The sequence below is a fragment of the Mya arenaria genome, chromosome 12, assembly GCF_026914265.1.
Source record: "Mya arenaria isolate MELC-2E11 chromosome 12, ASM2691426v1".
Classification (NCBI taxonomy): domain Eukaryota; kingdom Metazoa; phylum Mollusca; class Bivalvia; order Myida; family Myidae; genus Mya; species Mya arenaria.
The window spans coordinates 24,967,868-24,992,625 of record NC_069133.1 but is presented as its reverse complement, the minus strand read 5'-3'; the positions used below and the strand labels follow the sequence as shown (position 1 = coordinate 24,992,625).

The window sequence follows — 24,758 nt, the reverse complement described above, 5'->3', positions numbered from 1 at the left end:
AAATCAGAATTGCGGACCACTCGTTTATAATTCATAGTTTCCTTTGTAGCATATAGTTGCCGCTTTGTCCGTCCGTTCGGTCTTCCGTCCGTCACATTCTTGTCCGGGAAATAACTTTAAAACTAATGTTGGAATTGAAATAAAATTGATACATAGGTAGATGACAATAATAGGAAGCGAAATGCACAAAAACAGAATTCTATCATGCTTGAGTTTTCTTATAAGTAATCCCTCCTGAACCATTTATGTCATAATCGGATATATGTTTGCTGCTTCTATTGAATATAAAACTACGTCAGATATAGTTTCAGGTGGATACTCATGTAATAATGATAACGATATTCCGTTAATCATTCTTCTCAATTCAGCGTCAAAGTAATAAAACAGCGGCATGTGGGAAGTAATAAATGAGTAGAAACATGAACAGATATAAATTAAATATCGGCGAATGCTCACTTTTGCATTAACAAGTATTCTTGAAAAGTGCTTTAAATTGAGTGATTGTAACCGTAATGCCTTTGGGATGAGGAGTTCCTGACTGCCAGTTATTCAAGCTGTGTTTAATATCAGTTCATAACTCTTACATTACGTACTTGATCTTCAATTTTAAACATTTCTTTCGCAATAATATCCAATACTACTCTTTAAACATGAATACAGTCGAAACTTGCTATGTCGATTTCTATTACATCCATGTTCTGTTGTTTTTTGTGTGTGTTTTTTAAATTGTTTTAATTATTCACTCTATATATTTCGGCTATTTCGAAAGTTCATTACCTTGAAGTAGAGGTCCTATCGACATCGAGTTTTGACTGTGTATATATTGTTTGGCCCTCGTTCTTTCAATTGTACGCGGGTTAAACAACAGGTATTTCTATATGTGTGTGTGTGTGTGTGTGTGTGTGTGTGTGGGTGTTTTATCGTTTTGTTGTTTTGTCTTTGTTAAATTAAAGAAACTGGCACACATATATGTAAATACTGGGTGCCTGTTTTTGCATATCTTATAACACGATATTATATCGATATTAACACATTATTAATTATATTTGGTTCAAGAAATGCATGTCTATGTGTTTGTCAATTGCTAATTATCGACGCATTTGCGAATAATTATCTATAATACATTGAAAATTCAATTATTTACCAAATTTATACGGTAAACTCAAGCAGTTTTCTGTAAGGGAACTAGTGTCATCGATGTCAATGACCAGATACCGTGAGGCATCAGCTGCCAATTAATGAATAAGAATAAAGTGTTGATTCTTCAAAGTTACGATGTAATTATACAAGATCTATGCCTAACAGTTCGACGAAACAACAGGTCTTAACTAAGCTATCAGACTGCATTGTAACGATCGAATCAGAGCGCAAAACATGAGGTTGAATCGAAAAAGGGAAAAAACAGTCATATATATATAGTGTATAATGCACTGCGCTTTAATAAAACTTCAGGGACAAAACGAGAAGCCAAACAAATTGTGATGACACTGTGCACTAAACGAGATATAAAGAACGCACAAACCAGCATGGGATAGCAATTATAAAACACAGTAGACCAAACACACGCATCGAAATATTACTATATATTGCGTGTTTGGAACGTTTATGAGTATCGCAAATAAAGTGGAAGGAAATTGGATAATGAGTTTCGTAAATTCTTGAGAAGGTTTTGCGAAGTATTTGTAAAATGAGGCAGACTTATAAACTGCTGCCGTTAAATGAAGCATATTATAATTGTTGTCAGGCATTATCATTGGCCTTGCTAAACAAATGTCAATACATCTTCTACGTATAGACGTTTCTTATATCATTTTTTGAAGTGTTTCTGTTCGATTTATGTCAATCAACGTAGAAATCTGAGGTAAGACCACTTTTGATTAATACTTTCGATTAGTAGCATGTTTCTTTAAAGACTGTTTATCTGTAAAACACCAATAGACAATCCAATGGGTGTCTTGTCAATTAATTAGAGTCGATTCTCATCCGTCGTGTCCGCGACAGATGATCTTCATCAGCTGTCAATCATGGACATCGGATTGCAAATGGGATCTCATAGTTGCTCTTGGAATATGCGTGCATTTACTTTAGAGTTGTTTTAGTTTAAAGGTTAAATCCCGAATTTGTTAGAAAAAGAAATTTATATCGCCCAGTGTGAGTCTATTATTTGGCTTTTGATTTACGTGCCGCTTCCTTCTTTGCATTTATATTTTAGCAGTTCTCATGCAGTAGAAATGCATTTTCTATTCACCGTTCTTCAATGTATGCAAAGTCTGTGTCTTACTTGCAAAAAAATGTGTAAAATCCACAGTTAAAACAACGATAGCCTAGACTGTTTCAATACAAGCTTGGTCCGTTGCAAGGACCTGGCAGCAGTAAACCAGACATTGAAATAGTAACTTATATTTGTGATGGATTTGTTTTTCTACTCTGTTTTAATGACTTTTAGATGTTACCGATAGTAATATCGGAGTGTAAATTATATATTTTCTGGATCATTGTCATACATTTGTGTACAAAACCGCATTGCAAAAACCGGTATTTATTTATGTATTTGTTTCATTTTCTCTATATTGCATTATTATTATTATTATTATTATTATTATTATTATTATTATTATTATTATTATTACTATTATATTTATTATTATTATTATTATTATTATTATTATTATTATTATTATTATTATTATAAAGCGTTTAATAGCGGTGATGATATTACTGAAAGAAAGATAATATGGTGGCTTGAATATAATATGGTATACTTGAACGATCTCGTTAATGACTTAAAATAGTATCTTTCATATGATAGGACTAAGGTCTAAACATGGAAACATTCATTATTCAGATGATATATATTGCAATTCACTAAGAGACGGCTTTGGTATTTCCTTGCATATAAATTCATCCGACACAGTTCCAGATCGCAATTTATGATTTAATCGATATAATTTTATTCAGTATCTTAAAACAGCAACAACTTGTCGGAAGAACGTTATGACTAGAAACGTCATCAGTGATCAATTGTAAGATCTAAAACTTGAAGATCTGCTTGAATCGAGTGCTAGTTATTGTAATAACGTGAGCGTATTGTGTTTTATAGGTCCTTATCAAACCTATTATTGAAGCTGTGCTTTATATTGGTTCCAGTTTAACGGTTGCATTACGCAATTTATGTTAAATTTAAGATACTATCGATCAAAATAGTTTTGAAGATTTCCAAAGAGGAAAGATAAAGCTTGTATATAGAGTTTCAAAATTATAATAACATAACTTACAATCGTATTCATTAGTATCAAGCAAACGAGTATGAATACCATATTTTGACCGGTTTAAGATGATTTCAAATCATATGTATTTTTGTTCATAATTTCTTTGTTGCATCTTTTTAAAATCATTCATTTCCGCTCGAATTTATTTCTAATGTTCCGTGAGGCGCCCGTTCTTCAATCAAAGTGTAGCTATTTATTCACAGTCCCTTGGGATTAGTTAATATGATTTCGGAGAACTGAAAGCATAACTAGTTTAAACTTTATTTTCCAATGATTGTGAAGAATATGTATTACTTTTTGTTAAGTAAGTCTGGCTTACACGATGTGTGTGGCCTTGTGTAGGTGAACAAGAAATCCTGGACAAAACCAATTTGTCGGCCTTGGTGACCACTAACCAAACTTAAGTACAGCCTAGAGGAGAGTCCAGGAAACTTATCGGGGCAATCATACGAATGATAAGTGTATAATTATGGTACTGTTTCGAAATATGAAAGTATTTGTTTAAAACTTAAGTTTAAATACAGCTTTTGTTTGTATATCTGAACATAACTGTGTAATCTGAATTCATGATTTCAGGAGGGAACATATGTAATCCTCGTAAAACCCGACTAAGGTCCGTTTGACCATTTTGAAAAATAAGTTCACATGATATGAACAGGAATATCAAAATTTATTTTAAGGTACTCTTCATTTTATGATACAGCCCACATAGAATAATCAAACGTCCATTTTCATTTCTAAAATAACTTCACTCAAACCAATAATGAAATTCGTCACCAACGATATCATGATCACAAAGATAGCAACCCTAACGCATGGGCCTGGACATTATTGGCTGTTTGTTAAGCGTATTTTCACGATGTCAGAGCAATAGTTGAAGGACAAAAAAAAAACTAACAAATTAAAGAATTGCGTGGGCAAGGCAAGGAGTCAATGACCATCAGCTGTATACTTGAAGCCGTTTTGAGTCTTCGTAAGACGATATTGAATAGTCTTGTAAAAGAGTTTTATGTGTTCCATGAACTTTCAGACGTGAACTCCTAATAACGGTTCCCATAATGTTGTTGAAAATATCAGCCATGTTATATCATGTGAGTACGTAGGATACTTTCTCTGTCAATAACCAGGCGTTAAGAAGGGTCAGAGTGGTCATTATGAAATGCCAACATGTCATCGCATTCGAAATGGTCTATTCTTGTTATATGACAACAATAACCTCGGATTGTTATTAACAACTGTACAAAAGTATTAAGTATTAAGGATCCGTCTAAAAATGACTCCAGATTTATCTGTATTTTAATGTTATAAAGGCAATGTATGTGTTTCTTAAAAATATTTGATTCAGATCAGAATCACCATTGAGATAGCTAGCGTGTTCCATGAGAAAAACGACAACGACCCTAGCGCCGCCATCTACAATCAAAACGTTTTCAAATAGACTGATTGTTATATTTTATATATAATTTGGGTTGAACAAATTTGCACAAATCAATTTCCTCCTCTCTTTTATGATTGTCGTAAACGTAATTAGCCAGAAAAACAGCATTATTCCATTTAACATTTTGGACACATGCCTTTTCCCCTTAATTCCTGTGAGTGCATATAAACTCTCAACGCGATCGGATAGGGACATCACGCAATAACCGTTGTAAATGACATAATATGACCTAAATACCTAACGGACCTCAAAGCTATCATGCGACTTTTATAATAATAGTACAACTAATAGTTTTGTATAAGTTTGCGTGCTTTTATTGAAAGTAATTAAAACTTCAAAACTTCAAACATTTGATAGATTTATGCCGTATACTCAGGGGGGTCTCGGCGTCTCGTTTTCGATTATCATACTATATTTGAATCTAGATAAAGGCGTATTTTGTAGGATAAATAGAAATGTATTAATAACAGCACTGATTTTGATTATTATAATTGAAGCGAGCTGTTCCTGGATGTGGCGTTTTAATTATGGCCCCAGCACTATTGCTGTCCACAATCACGTTTGAAGCTATATATGGCTGGCAAGTAAGTTGTCAAGGTTAAAGTTCAACATGTGTTAATTAGGACGCTGCGAGCCATGCCTGTTTGTGAATTATACTTTCCATGATGTTATGTGTGGTCACATTATTTTTGCATTCATTTTAACCAAGGTTTTTTTTAACAAAATAAATAGTTTTAAGGTATGTTTTTTTCATTTTGCCATTGACTTTATGTTAATATTAGTGCTCTCCGCCATTGTTTGCCGAAAGGTGCTATAAAACGTGTTATTAACTGGATCGCACAAACTATATATTTGTTAATATTACAAACATTAAAAGGCTGTATGCATGTAATAATAGAACAATGTCGTCTAGACTGTGCATTTTCTGTACCTATTAATATCAATGCGATGGTCAAGTGTTATCACTTTTATCGAGTACTCTTTGGATAGCAATGGGCATCTTTTCTATTTGGATGCTGAACTTTGTATTTATTTTCCTGCAACAACGAAGAGAACATCCCTTTTAAACATAGGTGTTTGTCAAACTCATGTCAGATATTGAACTATTTTTAGAAACGCTTTTCAAAGTTATGAGTTCCTAAGTTGAGTAACAGTAATTTATGAACTGCTCCAAACCTTTCAAGCAATGTTTTTGGATCAAAGAGTGCAATCTTACCATGCGGACGGCACGGACTCATATTATTTAGTAAACGCTATAGAACGCAATTGCTGTGGGGTTTTGACTTATTTTTTTCTTTTGCACTTTAGATTTCCGATGGCAAAGAAGAGAAAGCAAAAACGTTACGTCGTAAAGAATATGGAGTTTTAATTGATAAATATGATGAAATATAGACATCTGGAGAAGAAAATTAGCATATAAAACAGATAATAGTTATATTAAATTTATCCGTGGCTTTTTCCTAACTGCAATATAAAATGCGTCTATGGAAATGAGCGTCTGTTGTTATATTTACATCGGTAGGTCTGGGTCGTTATGTGCACTATAACATGAACATTTGCATGCATTTATTCACATTTGGTATAAGAATAACAGTTTGTAAGGGATTCTTTTGCAACTACTTGTAACGTACTTTCAGTTGATAATAAATGTATTCACTAATTGTATTCTATTCCCATGACGAACTGATTTATTATCTGATTGGAAATGAAATATCGTGTTCCTCTTTTGAACATGAAGAAATGGTATTACTCATTGAAGTACATTTTCTGTGGCATAAACTTGTACACACGAAATGCCAATTTTTATCATAATGAGTTTGATCAGGACTTAGTCTATAATTTTTTATAGTCTTTCACGCCAACTACACTAATTACTGGAATGGGGAATGTGTTTTAAGGAATAATGAAATATTGGGATATATTTATCATATCAGATAGTTGTATATGTGTCACGTTTAATAAGTTTTCAAAACCTTAATCCAAGGGTTAAATTACCTATGCTTATTGTGTTGAGCCCCTAGTCCTTCGTGCATAGCAAGCCTGTGGCATCGCTCAACGAAGTAAAATTGACATGAAATGTCTTTATTAGTCTAATACGGATACATAATTGTGTTAACTCAACATTTCAGGACAGAAATGAGTAAGTTCCCATTTGATAGATGTAACAAACGATTAAAGCGCAAAAGGGTCAATGTCGAAGTGATTAATGGTCATATTAATTGGTAATTGTCAGGAGAGAAACGTAACAAGTATAGTTCGTTTCCATGGGTAGTGTTTCGTTGTGAATAAAATAGATCTTCCTTTATATAAGTCCTGTTCACATTATATTAAATATGTACTATAGATGACTCGTAGTGTACAGTTTTCGTTTTTATTCTATAGGATCAATTTCTAAAACAGGAAACACTCCTTATACAGATTACATAGCAATGAATTTCAAGGTGAAAACTAATGATGATCTTTCTCGGGTTGAGTGAGATTCATGTAATGATACTGATGGTCCGTTAATCAGTTTCCTAAACCAGCGACATGCCGGAAGCACTTAATGAGTATAACGGCGACTCTCACTTTTAAATGTACCCTTATCAACACCATTTGACTAGGGAAAAGTAAGTGATTGGGTGCTTACCGCCACCATGCGATACTCGCCCGAAGACGTCCATAAGGATGTACGTAATTATGTAAATAGAGCATTCTAACTACATGACTTTGTGTGTGTCGATCTTTTAGAATCTGATATTCATAAATCAGGATTGCGGACGACTCGTTAATAATTTATAGTTTCCTTTGTAGTATATTGTTCCCGCTTTGTCCGTCCGTTTGTATTTCCATCCGTTACACTCTTGTCCGTAAAATAACGAAAATTATAGGAAGCGAAATGCACAAAAAACAGGATTCTATCATGCTTATTTTCAAGTAATATCCCCTTTACCGTTTATGTCATAATCGGATATATGTTTGCTGCTTCTAGTGAATATAAAACTACGTCCGTTATAGTTTCAGTTGGCTATTCATATAAAGGGACTGTACACCAGATTGGCACCGAAAAAAGTTTTTTTCTGTAACATAGATAGATAGATATATTACTCTTTGATATCATAGTTGTAAATAAATACCAAAATGTAAAAAAGTCGAGTCGGAGACCGGGTTCGAACCGGTGTCGCCAAAATTGCAGTTCAGTGTTGTATCCATTGTGTTACGAAGGCTTACCCTAAACGGTTGGAATATTTATGCTATATACCTTACTTGGTAATATCACGTGATAACATCGACTAGCCAATCACGCATAAGGAATTAATTCTACTAGGTAGACATACCAAGTCATCTTTTTTAATGGTAAAATCGAAAAAAATGCGAAAAATAAATTATTTGTTAACTATGTGGTACTTCAGTAAGTAAGTTTCAATGCATTGAACACATCGATACCAAGTTTATGTCACTTAAAACAGCGGCATGTGGGAAGTAATTAAACAGCGGCATGTGGGAATTAATAAATGAGTAGAGACGTCAACAGATATAAATTACAAATCGGCGAATGCTCACTTTTGCGTTTGCAATATCGTAAATATTCTTGAAAAGTTCTTGTTTTGGTTGCTTGTAACCGCAATGCCTTTGAGATTAGGAGTTACTGACTTCTCATTATTCAAGCTGTGTTTAATATTAGTTCATAACTCTTTTATTACGTACTTGATCTTCAATTTTAAACACTTCTTTCGCAATAATATCCAATAATACTCTTTAAACATAAATGCAGCCGAAACTTGGTATGTCGATTTCAATTATCTCCATAGTCCAGGTTTAGTTAAAAACAAATCGTTTTAATTATACACTTTATATATAATATCGGATGTTCGTTATCTCAAAATATTGTAGATAGAGGTCTGAATGACTTCGAGTTTTGACTGCATGTATGTTGTTGGGTCATCGTTCTGTCACTTGTACACGGGTAAAACCACAGGTATTTCTGTTTTTTGTGTTTTTTTGTCATTTGTTGTTTGGAGTTTTGTCTTTGTTATATTATGGAAACTGACACAAATAGATGTGAATACTGGGTGCCTGTTTTTGCATATCTTACTAAACACGATATTAACACGTTATGAATTACATTTGGTTCAAGAAATACATGTTATATATTTGTCAATTGCGAACAATCGACGCATTTGCGAATACTTATCTACAATACATTGAAAATTCAAACATTTATAACATTTATAAAGTAAACTTACGCAGTTGTCTGTGAGGGAACTAGTGTTGTCGATGTCAATGACCAGATACAGGCGCCAGCTGCCAATTAATGAAATGAGTGTTGTAACAGTGCTGATTCCTCAAAGTTACGATGTAATTATACAAAACATCTACCTAACAGTTCGTCGAAACAACAGGTCTTGAACTAAGCAATCATACTGCAATGCCATGATTGAATCAGAGCGCAAAACATGAGATTGAAATCGAAAAACAATCAACAATAATATAATGTATAATGCACTATGCTTTTATAAAACTGAAAACTAAAGCGACAAACCCAGAAGCCAAACAATTTGTGATGACCCTGTACACTAAACGAGATATAAAGACCATACAAAAAAGCACTGAAATAGCAATTACAAAACACAACAGACAAAAACACACGCATCGAAATATTACCATAAAGTGTGTGTTTATTGGACATGTTCATGAGTATCACAAATATTGTAGGAAAAAAATAGATAATGAGTTTCATAAAATCTGGAGAATGTTTTGCGTGGTATTTGTAAAATGAAGCAGACTTTTAAACCGCTACCGTTAAATGAAGCAGAATACACTTGTTGTCAGGCATTTGTCATTGACCTTGATTATGTCAATACTTCTTTTCAAGAAACAGTAAATACGTCTCACTATATTACGTATAGAAGGTTCTTATATCATTTATAAGTGTTTCTGTTCAAGTTTTGTCAATCAAAGAATAAATCTGAGGTTAAACTACTTTCGATTCATACTGGCATAGTAGGGAAATTATGTCAATACTTCTTTTCAAGAAACAGTAAATACGTCTCACTATATTACGTATAGAAGGTTCTTATATCATTTATAAGTGTTTCTGTTCAAGTTTTGTCAATCAAAGAATAAATCTGAGGTTAAACTACTTTCGATTCATACTGGCATAGTAGGGAAATTATGTCAATACTTCTTTTCAAGAAACAGTAAATACGTCTCACTATATTACGTATAGAAGGTTCTTATATCATTTATAAGTGTTTCTGTTCAAGTTTTGTCAATCAAAGAATAAATCTGAGGTTAAACTACTTTCGATTCATACTGGCATAGTAGGGAAAGCAAAAAAGTTAAGTCGCAAAGAGAATGCAGTTTTGATTGATAAATATGAAGAAATATAAAAATCTGGAGAAGAAAATTAGCATATAAAACAAATAATAGTGGTATAAATATATCTGTGGCCTTCTCCTGACTGCAATTTAAAAATAGTCTATGGAAATGAGCGTCTTTTGTTATATTAACACCGGTAGGTCTGGCACGTAATGAGCACTACGAACATGAGCATTCGCATTAATTTATTCACTTTTGGTCTAAGAATAACAGTCTGTTAGCGACTCATTTGCAACTACTTAATACGTACTTTCAGTTGATAATTAACATATGCACTTAATGTATTCAGTTCCCATGACGAAATGATTGATTTCTGATTGGATTTTTTTTCATTACTTTTAAACATGAAGAAAATGTATCATTCATGGAAAAGTACATTTTCCGAGTCATAAACTTGTACACATGAAAGGCCAATTTTTTATCATAATGAGTTTGATTAGGACTATATAGTCTTTCACGTCAACTACCCTAATTACTGGAATGTGAAATGTGTTTTAAGGATTCATGAAATATGGGGATATATTTATTATATTAGATAGTTGTATATGTGTCAAGTTTAATAACATTTCAAAACTTCAATCCAATGATTAAATCACGTATGCTAATTGTTTTGAGCCCCTAGTCCTTCGTGCATAGCAAGCCTGTGGCATCGCTCAAAGAAGTAAAATTGACATGAAATGTCTTTATTAGTCTAATACGGATAAATAACTGTGTTATCTCAACATGTTCAGGAGAGAAATGGGTAAGTTCCCATTTGATAGAGGTATAAAATTATTAAAGCGCAAAAGGGTCAATGTCCTAGTGATAAATGTCTTCAAAAGTCATACAATTTGGTCACTGTTGGTCATTGTCAGTTGAGAAACAAAACAAGTATAGTTTCTTACCATGGGTAGTATTTCATTGTGAAAAGTTTAGATCTTCTTGTATACATCTCCTGTTTACATATATTTCAAATAAGTATTATAGATGGCTCGTAAATAGTGTACAGTTTTCGTTTTTATCCTACAGGATCAATGTCTAAAACAGGAAACATTCCTAATACAGATAACATAGCAATGCAGTTAAAGGTGAAAACAAATGATGATCTTTCTCGGGTTGTGATTCATGTAGTGATAAAGATAGTTCGTTAATCATGTTCCTAAAGCAGAGACTTGCCGGAAATACTTAATGAGTATAACGGCGACTGCTCACTTTTACATGTATCGCTATCGACAATATGCGAATAGTGAGAAGTTAATGACTGTGTGCTTACCGCGATTATCACCCAAAGACGCCCATAAGTGTTTCAATTAAGATTCTATATACGTAGCTTAGTGTGTATCTATTATTCAGAATCTCATTTTAATAAATGACTCGTTAATAATTTATAGTTTTTGTATCATATAGTTGCCGCTTTGTCCGTCCGTCCGTCTTTCGTCCATCACTCTCTTGTCCAGAATATAACATCAAAACTTTTGCTGGTTATGAACTTAAACTAGTTATTTAGATAGATGGCAATGAGAGGGAGCGCAGTGCACAAGAACCATACTCCTAGCATGCATATATATCAAGTTATATTCCCGTACCTATTTCATTCATAATCATAATTTATGTTTGCTGCTTCTAATGAATATAAAACTACGTCAATATAGTTTCACGTCACTATTCATGTAATAATGATAACGATATCCCTTAATTATTATTCTCAGCGACTTGTCGGATGTTATAAAACAGCAGCATGTGGAAAGTAATAAATGAGTAGAGACGTCCATAGTCATAAATTCCAAATCGGCGAATGCTCACTTTTGCGTTAACAACCTCGTAAATATTCTTGGAAAGAGCTTTTATTGGGTGCTGGTAGGCGTTATGCCTTTGGGCGACGAGAAGTTACTGACTGCAAATAGTTCAAGCTGTGTTTAACATTATTTCATCCCTTTCATTACGTACTCAGTGTGTGTATACCACGTGATAAATTGCGTCATAAATGCTACGTCGGAAGGCAATATCAGGGTGAGGAAACACGTGACTTTAACGGGGTTCTCACATGTGTCACCACGGTTCAAAATCGATGTAAACAAGCAAGAAAGTGACAGTTATTCCTAAATAATTGTTTTAGAGAAAAGATAGGAACACATTTCTTAGCATATAAAATACTTTGATCTTTTCTGCTTCTACACGTATAAAATATTTTAGATTTGCTTGTATTATAACGATGCAAACCTTGGCCAAAAATTCAACTCGACACAATTTTGTAGAACGATGATACGCTGTGTGCGCCGTGATTCTTTGTTTTGTACATATTTCTTAGTCATTTGTAATAGTTAAGAAGTCAGACATGCGTTATAAAGTTAGTTTTGCTCATTACTCTCATAAAACGAACTGTTCGTTAAATTTTATATTAGTTTTTTCAATAAATATCGAATTTTCATGAAGTGCTGTGGTAAACGTGAATGTGATATGCGCTGTCGTTAACGTAAACTTCTTCTCATTTGCGACGAGAATGTATACAACCTAAAACTCTTATTCATGGTATGAATTTACACCAATTTGATCGATTTGAAACTTCCAAATACTCCGTTTCCCTCTGCAGTTTCACCAAATGTTTACAACGATGGATAACTTAAATGAATGAAGTAACATGTACACTAAAATGGAAGCCAAAATTCACTTCAGCCAAACCCGTCTCATTTACGTTCCAAAGTTAAAGAAATTCAACACCCAAGAAACGACAAATAACAATAACAATTAAATAGCAAATTCGCCATACCTAAAGGTTAATCATAAAACTGCCCATGCTCCAGTTAAATCCCATGCTTCGAAAATAGTCAAAATATTTTATCCATAAGAAATCAGGAAATAATAAGAAGCACTGACAACGAAATTGACTACCATGAAAATGACCTTCCCTCGTAAGATGATAATTTTTATCTGGCATGGCCTTTCGTGTAAAAAGGTTCATATCCAACCCGGACATAGCGTGTTATGCGGAAACAAGGTTACAAAGTTATCACCTTTCAAATAATACCATATGACAATGTTTCCATTGTGCTGCAGACGACGGTCTTCAACAAGGGAGGCAGGTATGTGATGACAGTAGAAGAGTATAAGTATCTATCATGTGATTCCGGTACGGATAGAAAAATCCGACCCGAGGGCTCGCGTGTAAGCCGGGTTTGCCGAGTTACCGGCCACGCAGCGTGACCGAGGGTCGGATTTTTCGATCCGGACCGGAAATACATGATTGATATTTTTTCTTGCATATCTAAAATTTTTAATTTGTGGGGAAATTGTCGTACAAAACGCTCTTTTGTAGATTTCAGTTCTGTAGCTATGAGCACGATAAGGATGTCCAGCGTGGCCAAATATTTAAATCTACTTATCTTGGGAGGGGGGGGGGGGAGAATTTGATAGCTTTAACGCCATAGAAGAAAATATCATCAACCAGACACTTAAAGTGGAATCACAAGCCTCGAGTTGTGATAATAAAGTTTCATAAAGGCCATAGGCCAATTAACATACATCAAAGGAATTCATAATATATATTATTAAATGCACTTCTATCAATCGATCGTAGTTCACGATATATATTAATACACGTATACTTATCTTTACTAACAAGGTACTTTCGAAACACAAATTACACATAGACAAAAACACATACAATATAATATACCATAGTGAGGTGACAGTGGTTACAAATATCATTTAAATGAAATATCTAACATCATTATAAATACAACAGGGACTCTAAATTCAAAAGTTTTGTGGATAAACATTGCAAATTTCCTCTTGGTCTTTGTAAAAGTTCAACAAATTTGGTTATATTTGATCTATTTAAATAGTATTTAAGTATGTCTTGTCTTCTTCAATAACTAAATAAAGTACATTCAAACAAGAAATGAAACTCATCTTCTATTTTAAGACAAACTTTACTTTTTCATATTCAGTTTTAGGAATAAGTTTGTGCCATCTACCGGCCTCAATTTCTTACCTGTGTGACGAAAGTCTATGTCTCGTCAATACTTCCTAAATTAAACTATATTTATTTAATTTAACAGCACACAAAAGTGGTTGTAACTTACAGTCTGTGAACAAAACAAACGTTTTGGCTGTAGATGAATTAATAAATTCAGCAAACCATTTTTGTACATATACATTTTAGTCTCTGTTTCAGTTCCCTTTAAATATATATTAAAATCACCAACACTTTTAAATAACCATGCATCATAAAATCCTAGTGATTGTAACATATATTTAATAACTTTTGCCCATGACTAACAATTTGGCAATCTTTCTAAATATCTATACGATTTTATTAAAACAGCTTTAACATATTTGATATCATCACATTGTAAAATCTTTAACAAATAATAAATCACATTTACAATTCCTATAATTAGTAATGTCAAACAACAATGGTATATAATTATATTTATGTAAACAACAGCATGGCTTTACTTATGTAATATGCAAACATATATCAAAGAAATTGTTATTGCATACATTACGTCCATAACGTAAAAGGGTTCAATTTGTACATTATCAGCGCGACGTTTTGAATAATTTCACTCAAAGGGTTTGTCTTATATCATGAAAAAAGAAATAAGTAGTTTATAATGACGTCATATAAAACACTATGGATCCAGCCACAAAACATATAATCACTATTTTTTTTACTATTCTATCGTTTAATGATTAATTGTACATTAAAATGTAGTTCAATCATTTCTTCACTGTTGACTATCTTTTACCGGGGAATGACATGGAACGGAGTTGGCTGTAGTATATATTGTATTCCATCATCACTGCATCAATTGAATTTATCCATATTTTGTTAACATTTGGTGAAACATGTAAGGGTTGACTCCGTCTCTTACAGAAGGACAATGGATAATTTGAACGTATCACCATAACGGCAAACCTAGAACATAAAATTAACATTTTAAATCGATCAAATGGATGGATATATATTCATTTCATAAAAGAAATATCAATTGGAATAAAAGTTCAATGTTAAATGCATTATCGTCAAAGTTGAGAGAGTAGTTCAAACTACTTATTAAATAAATAAAGCATGCTATGAGAATAATTCACGTTAAGAACAGCAAATATAAAATTCACGTTAACAACAGCCTTTCTTGAAATATCGATATTCATTAAAAGAACTAAACTATTTTTTTACAAAGAATTCGTTTAATGAATGAAACGAGTAAAATCAACATTTTAGCACATGTATGAGTTCTTAAATATTACTAATTACTAAGAAATGTATACAAAACGAAGACTCACGGTGCACACAGCGTTGCATCGTTCTACAAAATCCCGTCGATTCGAAATTTTGGCCAAGGATTCCATCGTTAAAATACAAGTTAATCCAAAATATTTCACACTTTTAGAAGCAGAAAATAGCATAGTCTTTTATAGGCTAAGAAATATTTTTCCATCTTTTCTCTCAAAAAAGTTATTTAGAAATAACTGTCACTTTCTTGCTTGTTAACTTCGGTTTTGAACCTTGGTGACACATGTGAGAACCCCGTTGAAGTCACGTGATTTCTCACCCTGAATAGTTCGATTTGAAAAAAGACTTTAAACAAAGATAACTTCACTATTTCTTCACCATTTTAAATGAAACAACGCGCAGTCTACGCCGCTTACGGAGCCCTGCCTTAGGCCTTTTACCAGAGTTTGATTGCGAGTTTTATTTCTTTAAACACCTCGACAAACCTTTTCACAATACGGCCGTTTGACGGAGCACTGTCAAAACATGATTTTGGAAACAGGTTTGTCGAAGTGTTTGATGAAACTAATGACTTTATCAAACTTCGGTAAAACAAATGACGAGCTCTTTAAGCGACATAGACTGCCCTTTGTTTCATTTAAAATGGTGGTGTAAAAGAAAAGTTATCTTTGACTTAAGTGTTCATTTTAAGCTAAATGCTGCCTTCCGACATAGCATATATGACGTTATTTATCACGTGGTATACACACACTGGTACTTGATCTTCAATTGTAAACACTTCCTTCAGAGAGGAGCTAGTGTCATCGATGTCAACGACCAGATTCAGGTACCAGCTGCCAATTAATAAACCATGTCAGCGCAACAGTGCTGACTCGTCCAAGTCACTTATACAAAACATCTGCCCAACGGTTCGACGAAACAATAGTTCTTGAGCTAAACCATCACACTGTATTGTAATGATTGAATTGGAGCGCAAAACATGAGATAGAAATTGAAAAACAATCAACAATAATATTAGGTATAATGCACTGTGCTTTTATAAAACTGAAAACTAAAGCGACAAACCCAGAAGCCAAACAATTTGTGATGACACTGTACACTAAAGGAGGTATAAAGAACGTACAAAAAGCACTGAAAAGGCAATTACAAAACACAACAGACAAAAACACACGCATCGAAATATTACCATAAAATGTGTGGGTTTTTGACAACGTTTATGACTATCACAAATATCGTAGCAGGAAATTAGATAATGAGTTTCATAAATTCTTGACAAGGTTTTGCAGGGTATTTGTAAAATCGGGCAGACTGGTAAACCGCCTCCGTTTAATGAAGCAGAATATACTCGTTGTCAGGCAATGCCATTGTCAATACATCTTCTCAAGAAACAGTAAATCCGTCTCACTATATTACGTATAGAAAGTTCTTACGTTTTTTTGGAAGTATTTCTGTTCAATTTCTGTCAATCAAAATAGAAATCTGAGGTTAAACCACTTTCGTATTATGTTTCTTCAAAGAATGGTTATCTGTAAAACGCCAATAGACATTCCAATGAGTGCCGTGTCAATTAATTAGAGCCGATTCTTATCCCTCGTGTCCGCGACAGATGATCTTCATCAGCTGTCAATCATGGATATCGGATTGCAAATTGGGTCCAATGGTTGCTCCTGGAATATGCGTGCATTTACTACAGAGTTGTTTAAGTTTAAAGGTTGATTCCTGAATGTTATTGAGAAAAGAAATTGACGTCTCTCAGGATGTGTCTTTTATTAGTCTTTCGGTTTGCGTTCTTTGCATTTAAATTTGATCCTGCAGTTTCTCCTGCATTATAAATGCAATGTTATTTACCCTTAATCAATTTATGCAAAGTTAGGAGTCTTAGTTGCAAGAAATGTGTAAAATTCACAGTTAAAACAGAGAAATAGTACAGACAATGTTTCGAGTGTTTGACCTGCTGCATGAATTGGCAATATCAAAGCAGGAATATAAGTAATATCATAAGCTCAGACACTGCTCAGATGTTTTGTTACTTCTTCATCAATGCTGTATTTTTATAAAGTTATAAATAAATAATTTAAAAATGTGTGGGGTTTGTCTGTCGATTGTGATTTAATGACTTTTAAATCGTTTTAATATTTCCACTAGTTTTATCCGTGCGTATAATGTATGATCTGCTTAGAAAGCATTTGCTCGCTTAGGGAACATTGTTCATTGTTTAGTGAGATATTTGTTAAGGGGGCCGCATTGTTAAAAAGGAAAATTATTGATCCCAACGTTTAACGGTAAAGCAATTTTGATAATGGTATGGTTTGTTTGTGGTGTAAGTATTTGTGTATGTAGTGTTAGTTCGTTTTTGGTGTCTGTATGTGTGTATGTGATGTTAATATATGTGTGTCTATAATTCATTGTTGTTTAGGTCATTGCCTTGTGCTTCTGGACAGGGTTTATTTTTAAAAGTTCGACTACTGGCCTTGTCCCTGTATTTTTCATTGTATTATTAATATCTCATCTTCACAAAAAGACATAGTTTTTAAATTTCAGGAATTTACCTATTTCTAATCGTTAATTTCTATTGTGGGCGTCTCAACATGTCATAATCTCATGTCTATCATTTCAGTAATGTTGAATATCTTGTAAGTGCTTCAGAGTTCCCTCTTTTATTTGATTGGATCAAGGTCCAAACATGGAAACATTCCTAATTCAGAAGATAAATATTGCAATGCATTAATAGAAATGTCGATATTTTGTGGTGTCTGTTACCTCGTCGGATAAGTTCCAGGCCGCGATTAATGATTTAATCGATATTCCTCAAACAGCAACTTGTCGGAAGGACCTAATGACTAGAAACATCATCAATGATTAATTGCAAGATCTAAGACTTGAAGATCTGTGTGTACCTAGTGCCACTTGTTGTAATACCGTGAGCGATTTGTGCAATATTGTTGAGTTCCTGACCGACCGATCATTCAAACTATGCTGAATATTGGTTCCTATTAATCGGTTTCATTACGCACTTGATCTTCTATTTGACATATTTCCTAGGGATGTTTCAAACAATTGTAAACATAAAGTACGAGTTCCAAAGTGAAAAGAAAGACACCCAAAACGCGTCAAAATTTAAACGATGGACTTTTAAAAGTCGATTCCAGATTAATTGAAATTGCATGTGTAGCAGTAACGTATTCATCTTCGGATTGGGTTAACTGTGCAATAACAATGCAGCCATTTATGTTCTGGTCCTTTTGTTTATCATAGATTCTGAACACTTGGTACTTGACAATATAATACCCTTCAGGCAAGTTCTCTGCGGCATTGACTGTGTTGGTTGGATTTGGCATACTGTCATTTTGACGATGCACTCTTACTCCCAAATAAGATTAACCACAATAATACAATTGTTTAAAATTACCAAAAAGGATGAATATATGTAATATACAATGAAGGATTCCGAGTTTAATTTGAAAGAAATGCGCAGAAAACACGGTATTTCTATCTTATGAGATGATAGTAGATCACAGTAGATATTTTAGCATTCACGAATCATTTAATATTTAGCTATTAAAACACGGTTACAATCTTGATATCAGTAATTAATATTTTTCATTAATGCATAAGTAGTTAAAGTAGTTAATGGTTTATCACTCAAATTTATGTTTGTTATACATGTGTTTGTATTGATTTTGAATCAGAGTATTAACTATAACGGTCTCGATTGAACCGATTCTGTTAAATTTATGCGTTGATTGCAGTTTGCTTCCCAAATGTCTGTCTTTAAATAATTTCCTCTACATTTTACTGCCAACAGACAGATTTGTACTCGAAATGTCTCTGATTTCTAGTGCTTGACGACCCCAAGAAATGGGAAGAAAAATTCACTTGTGTACCAAACATAAAACAACGTTACAAATAGTAACGTTTCTTATTTGCCGTAACCACTATGTATTAGATAAAAGTGACCACACCCGGTGTAGAAGTACAAAATGTAAACAAAAAAAGTCGATCGAGTAGATCCAGCATGTTCAAGACGTGTTTTATTTCATAAATCAGTCAGCTTCTGATGGAAAGTAGCAATACCATGATGTGAACTACAAAAATCATGTAACATTAAGAAGTCACTACCGAATGTGTGTAGTTTACGTTAAAAGATGTTTAATATGTGGCGAAAGACAATGTTTGTGTACGTGACGTATTTATTACGGCTTCAGCAGTGATGTGAGCGCGCAGCAATATATGGCTGGCCAATACTAAGTTGGCATGCTCGGAATTCAACATGGTATCAGTGAGTTAGTTTGTGTGGTTAGTCAAACATTCGACATTCAAAGATGCATTTTGTGTTGACACGACCTTGGACATTAAAAAATGAATGTCATGCTGGCCATTTTTAAATGAAATATCCAATGGCGTGCAAGCACAACATAAATACTTTGAATGTCCAATGTCGTGCCAGCGCAACATTAATCTTTTGAATATTTTATGTCAAATGTCGTTTGCTAATCTTACACAGTAATTGGATTTTGCTTTCTTGTTGAAAGCGTTAATGGCATGTTGACTGTTTGTTTAGCCCCGGCCAATGGGTCTTTAAACAGTATCTTATAAGTGTTTTTATAAGTGTTTTAGCCCCTCGTTTGGTCCATGTATATGATATAGTCTCATTAATATCAATTTGACATGTTTTCACTTTAAACGGGTTAACTCTTGGACGCATCTTATAAGCTTAGTGTATAGATTCGCATTATTGCTCCTAATAAAAATGAGCTGCAGTGTTTGTCTTTCTAACGGATCAGTTTTTGGAAGTTATCTACATTGTATATGTTTTGTTTGATTGTAATTTGATAACAACTGTTAACTAGATTAGTTATTTTATCTATACTATATCCACTAAATTAAGTGTTTCAATACTGTATTGAAATAACACAAATTATTATACCTCACTTCTATAGAACATATAGTAAAAACGCCAGGGCAATATTTTCGACTATCACCCCGCACTATCACCCTCTGCCGCACTGTCACCCTCTGACGTCATGACATAGAAAATACGCTACAAATACGCCGCCATGTTGGATTTGTATGTGAAAAAATATGATTAATATAAAACTGGCATTGCAACCTTAAAATGCACTAATTATAAAACCTCACTTCTAAAGAACATATGAAATTGGCAATACGGTACGAATACGGGATTTACTGATAGTATTTTACTAAAAGTCTGTATCACCTGAGCACTTTGTTTACCAGCCGACAATTCTTGCCAAAATGGCAGCAAGATTCGCAGCTGTCAGTGAAAATGGTATTTTTAGTCTTTAAAATACTACAGTTTTTGTTCGGTATAATAAAATAGATATTGACTGCCTTGAGGGTGACAGTGCATATTGTCAACATTCGGAAAACACTGTCAACCTCGGCTTCGCCTCGGTCGACAGTATTTACCTCAGGTTGACAATATGCACTGTCACCCTCAAGGCAGTCAATATTTATATACTATCACACAGAAGGTCTTATGTTGTATTGTTAACATGCTGAGTTGTTCTTGTTTCTTTCTTATACTAACGGCGTCAATGAGATCAACTTAAATCTCCAAAGCGGCGATGTTGGATATGTTACTTGCCAGGAAGTGCTTTGTTTAAAATAATATTAATGTTGATACAAACTTATATATTTCAATCCATTATGGTGTAAATGGAATTATTTAAGAAAGACGTCACCAACTATCGAGAATTTAGAAAATACTTTGAAATATATCCTTCACCCTATTTTGGTAGGGTGATTCTCCGTCGTCCGTCGTACGTCGTCAGCATTTTCCTCTTCGGACAACTTTTCTATCCAAACCGCTGAGGAAAATTTTAGCCAAACTTCACAGGATAGTTCATAAGGTGATACCCTTCCAGATTTCTTAAAAAAAATGGTTCCATGAAGAACTACGATTGCATATTAATGTACTATTTCACAGTAACAATAAGCTATTTTGTGACAAGTTTTATAACTTAAATATTGTAAGAGTAGTTGCCCTTTGAAACATTTTATGTGTTTTATACTTTCGTTTTAAACGAATTTCAAGCATTTGTCCAATCATCACATAAATTGATCAGAATGTGTATGGGCAGACTACCTCGGACGATTTCGATTGCGATAGTCACCCGAGAGTTATTGCCCTTTAATTATAGGAATGTCTTGAGCACCATTAAAGTTTTACTCAGGTGAGCGATTTCGGGCCATACAATTATATGCCCTCTTGTTTTAGACTTATTCAATAGTGCTGTTTCTCTTATCCGAATGAAAATGGTTTCAAAAGTATAAGAAATAGTCGATGAACAAAAATGAGTCTAATGCGACGTTATGATATAAGTTATTGACCGTCGCAAATAAGATGACGTCAGTCAATCAGATAACAGAAAATTCATCAAATGCGCAAGAATATTTGTTTATCTGTCGACGATCATTATACAATCCCATTAGCGACGACATGTTAATACAGCTTCATGTTTAAATCTGATGTTCTGTGTATCAATTGTCAATAATGTATTACGTGACGTTAAGCATTTCTTCTTTGAAGCTGTATATTTTTGTGTAATAGCCGGTTCAAAACGCGCTGCAATTTGGGGATATTTGCTATTGTGTACAAGTTAAAGTCATCTTTTAATAATTTTATGTAATAGCCGGTTCAAAACACGCGGCAATTTTGGGATATTTGCGATTGTGTACAAGTTAAAGTCAAATTTTATTGATAGAAATTCATAAAAAAATCTAAATGTGTCTGATATTACACTTTTGATTTTGATATTTAATGGGACCTTCCACAGTGTCCTCAGATTGCAACTCTGGATGCATAATCAATGTAATCCGGAGTGAAAACAGTAAATACACAGGCCCACATTTCTCGAAGCCTGAAGTTCTTGTGGTGTTAGTAGTTTATACTCCGGGTCCCGGCGTGAGCACATTGAAGGGTCCCAGAGTGTCAGTTCAACCACCGCAAACCTATCCTGGGCGGTGAACCAGTACTAGGTGCCTTCACTTCTGAAAGGAACTGACAACTTCTGTACATGCCAGGGGCAGTGGTACAGTGCGAATGGTCGTAGAAAGGATTTCATAACCAATCACAACAGAAGTGACCTGGTCCGCCCGGGAATCGAACTCGGGTTGTCCGATTAACAGTCCAACGCTCTACCGACTGAGCTAACCGGGCGGACCGCCTGAAGTTCTTATAACCGTATTAAGCTTTTATTGTTTGGCTACGGGTCTAACAGTGATTTTAGAATAATTTATTGGTGGCCACGGTTTCTGTTTGATTATAATTGCCCCAGTGAAAAATGCACAATGACAACGGAACATGCGTTGAAAGCTGATGTTGTCCTGGCCCTGCCTATCATTTACGATTAGAACGGTGATGTAAAATTAACCGGAAGACCAACCTCTGCTTATTTGTATGGCTACCTGGCTAACTCATTGTACCGGGGCCCCTCTGACTGGCATGATGATACTCCAGACGCCCCCCCCCCCCCTTCGATTTCAACTGGTTTACCAATGTTTTTTTAACAAAATATTTTCGTTAAAACTGTATTGATTCAGATAATGTAAACTATAGTCGCTATGTTGAAGTCGTTGGAACTCGGGAAATATTCGAGATAATGAAAATTCAAAATAACCAAAATACAAAACATGTCTAACTTACCGAAAGACGTTATAAGTTCGACATAATCGGAATATCGAAATAAAAGTCTTCGACATAGCTAGTTTCGACTTTATCAGCATATAAACGAGTATGAATGAAAAGGGATAGAAGAGATAGCTAAGATCTAATATTAAGATTTCCTCCCTTTTTGTGTAGTATTGCAGACTTTAGATCTTGGCATCAATCTGATTATGTAATTAAATATATATTAAAGCAATATGACACCAATTACCGAAAGTGCCTTTAAAAAGATATCGATATCTTATTCGCGCTTATTTTTTTAAGTATTGCAAAGTTCAAAATAGGTTACCATCAACTTTTGATAGAATGATAGATCAATGCCATCCAGGATGTATATTAAAGCAGCAATTAATATTAATTCGAGTTACATGTGTTTTCACTTTAAGCTAGTACTCTTTGAAAAATAATTGAGCACTATTATTAAGTGGTGAAGCTGGCGTTTAGTGGCCGTGTTTACGATATTTCGGGCGTTTAAATATGCATCAATTTTTCTGCAAAGATGAGGAAAAAAAACTTGCCGAACATAAACTAAAGTGCTTCTTTTTTACAAAACGCCTATAAATGTATTGATGTGTACAATACACGCTATCTAGCTGTTAGATTGATTTTTGTAAGATATTGCAATCTAACAACATTGATAGTATTTTCTATCATTGACGGATGGTAAAAAACCCGCATAAGGTCTAAATTAATTTCTAGATTTTCATCAAAAAATCTTTTTTGAATGGTCGCGGGATACTTTTTGTGTCGCCTGAAAAGACGACATATAGGGGTTACTTTTGTCGGCGGCGTCGGCGGCGGTGGCGGCGGCGTCCGCGTCCCATTTTCGCTTGTCCGGGGTATATCTCCTAAACTATTAGTGGTATCAACTTGAAACTTCATATGTAGATAGATCTTATTGAGGGCAAGTGCAGTGCACAAGAACTGTTACTCTTGCTTCCATATTTTAAAGTTATTGCCCTTTGTTATTTTTCATGCTTAAAGTTTTGTCCGGGGCATATCTTGTAGAATATAAGAGTTATCAACTTGAAACTTCATATGTAGATAGATCTCATGGAGGGCAAGTGCAGTGCACAATAACAGTAACTCTTGCATTCTTAGTTTTAAAATTATTGCCCTTTGTTAATTTTCATGCTTAAAGTTTTGTCCGGGGCATATCTTGAAGAATATAAGAGGTATCAACTTGAAACTTCATAGCTAGATAGATCTCATTGAGGGCAAGTGCAGTGCACAATAACAGTAACTCTTGCTTTCTTAGTTTTAAAGTTATTGCCCTTTGTTAATTTTCATGCTTAAAGTTTTGTCCGGGGCATATCTTGAAGAATATAAGAGGTATCAACTTGAAACTTCATAGCTAGATAGATCTCATTGAGGGCAAGTGCAGTGCACAATAACAGTAACTCTTGCTTTCTTAGTTTTAAAGTTATTGCCCTTTGTTAATTTCCATGCTTAAAGTTTTGTCCGGGGCATATCTTGAAGAATATAAGAGGTATCAACTTGAAACTTCATAGCTAGATAGATCTCATTGAGGGCAAGTGCAGTGCACAATAACAGTAACTCTTGCTTTCTTAGTTTTAAAGTTATTGCCCTTTGTTAATTTCCATGCTTAAAGTTTTGTCCGGGGCATATCTTGAAGAATATAAGAGGTATCAACTTGAAACTTCATAGCTAGATAGATCTCATGGAGGGCAAGTGCAGTGCACAATAACAGTAACTCTTGCTTTCTTAGTTTTAAAGTTATTGCCCTTTGTTAATTTTCTTGCTTAGGTTTTGTCCGTGGCA

General features: G+C 34.0%; 1 protein-coding gene across 1 annotated transcript in view; it reads left to right on the top strand.

Moving 5' to 3' along the window:
- LOC128211377 (phosphatidylinositide phosphatase SAC2-like) overlaps nucleotides 1-24,758 on the top strand; it is a 413,773-nt gene that overhangs the window by 332,406 nt on the left and 56,609 nt on the right. The gene's annotated exons all lie outside the window — the stretch shown is intronic.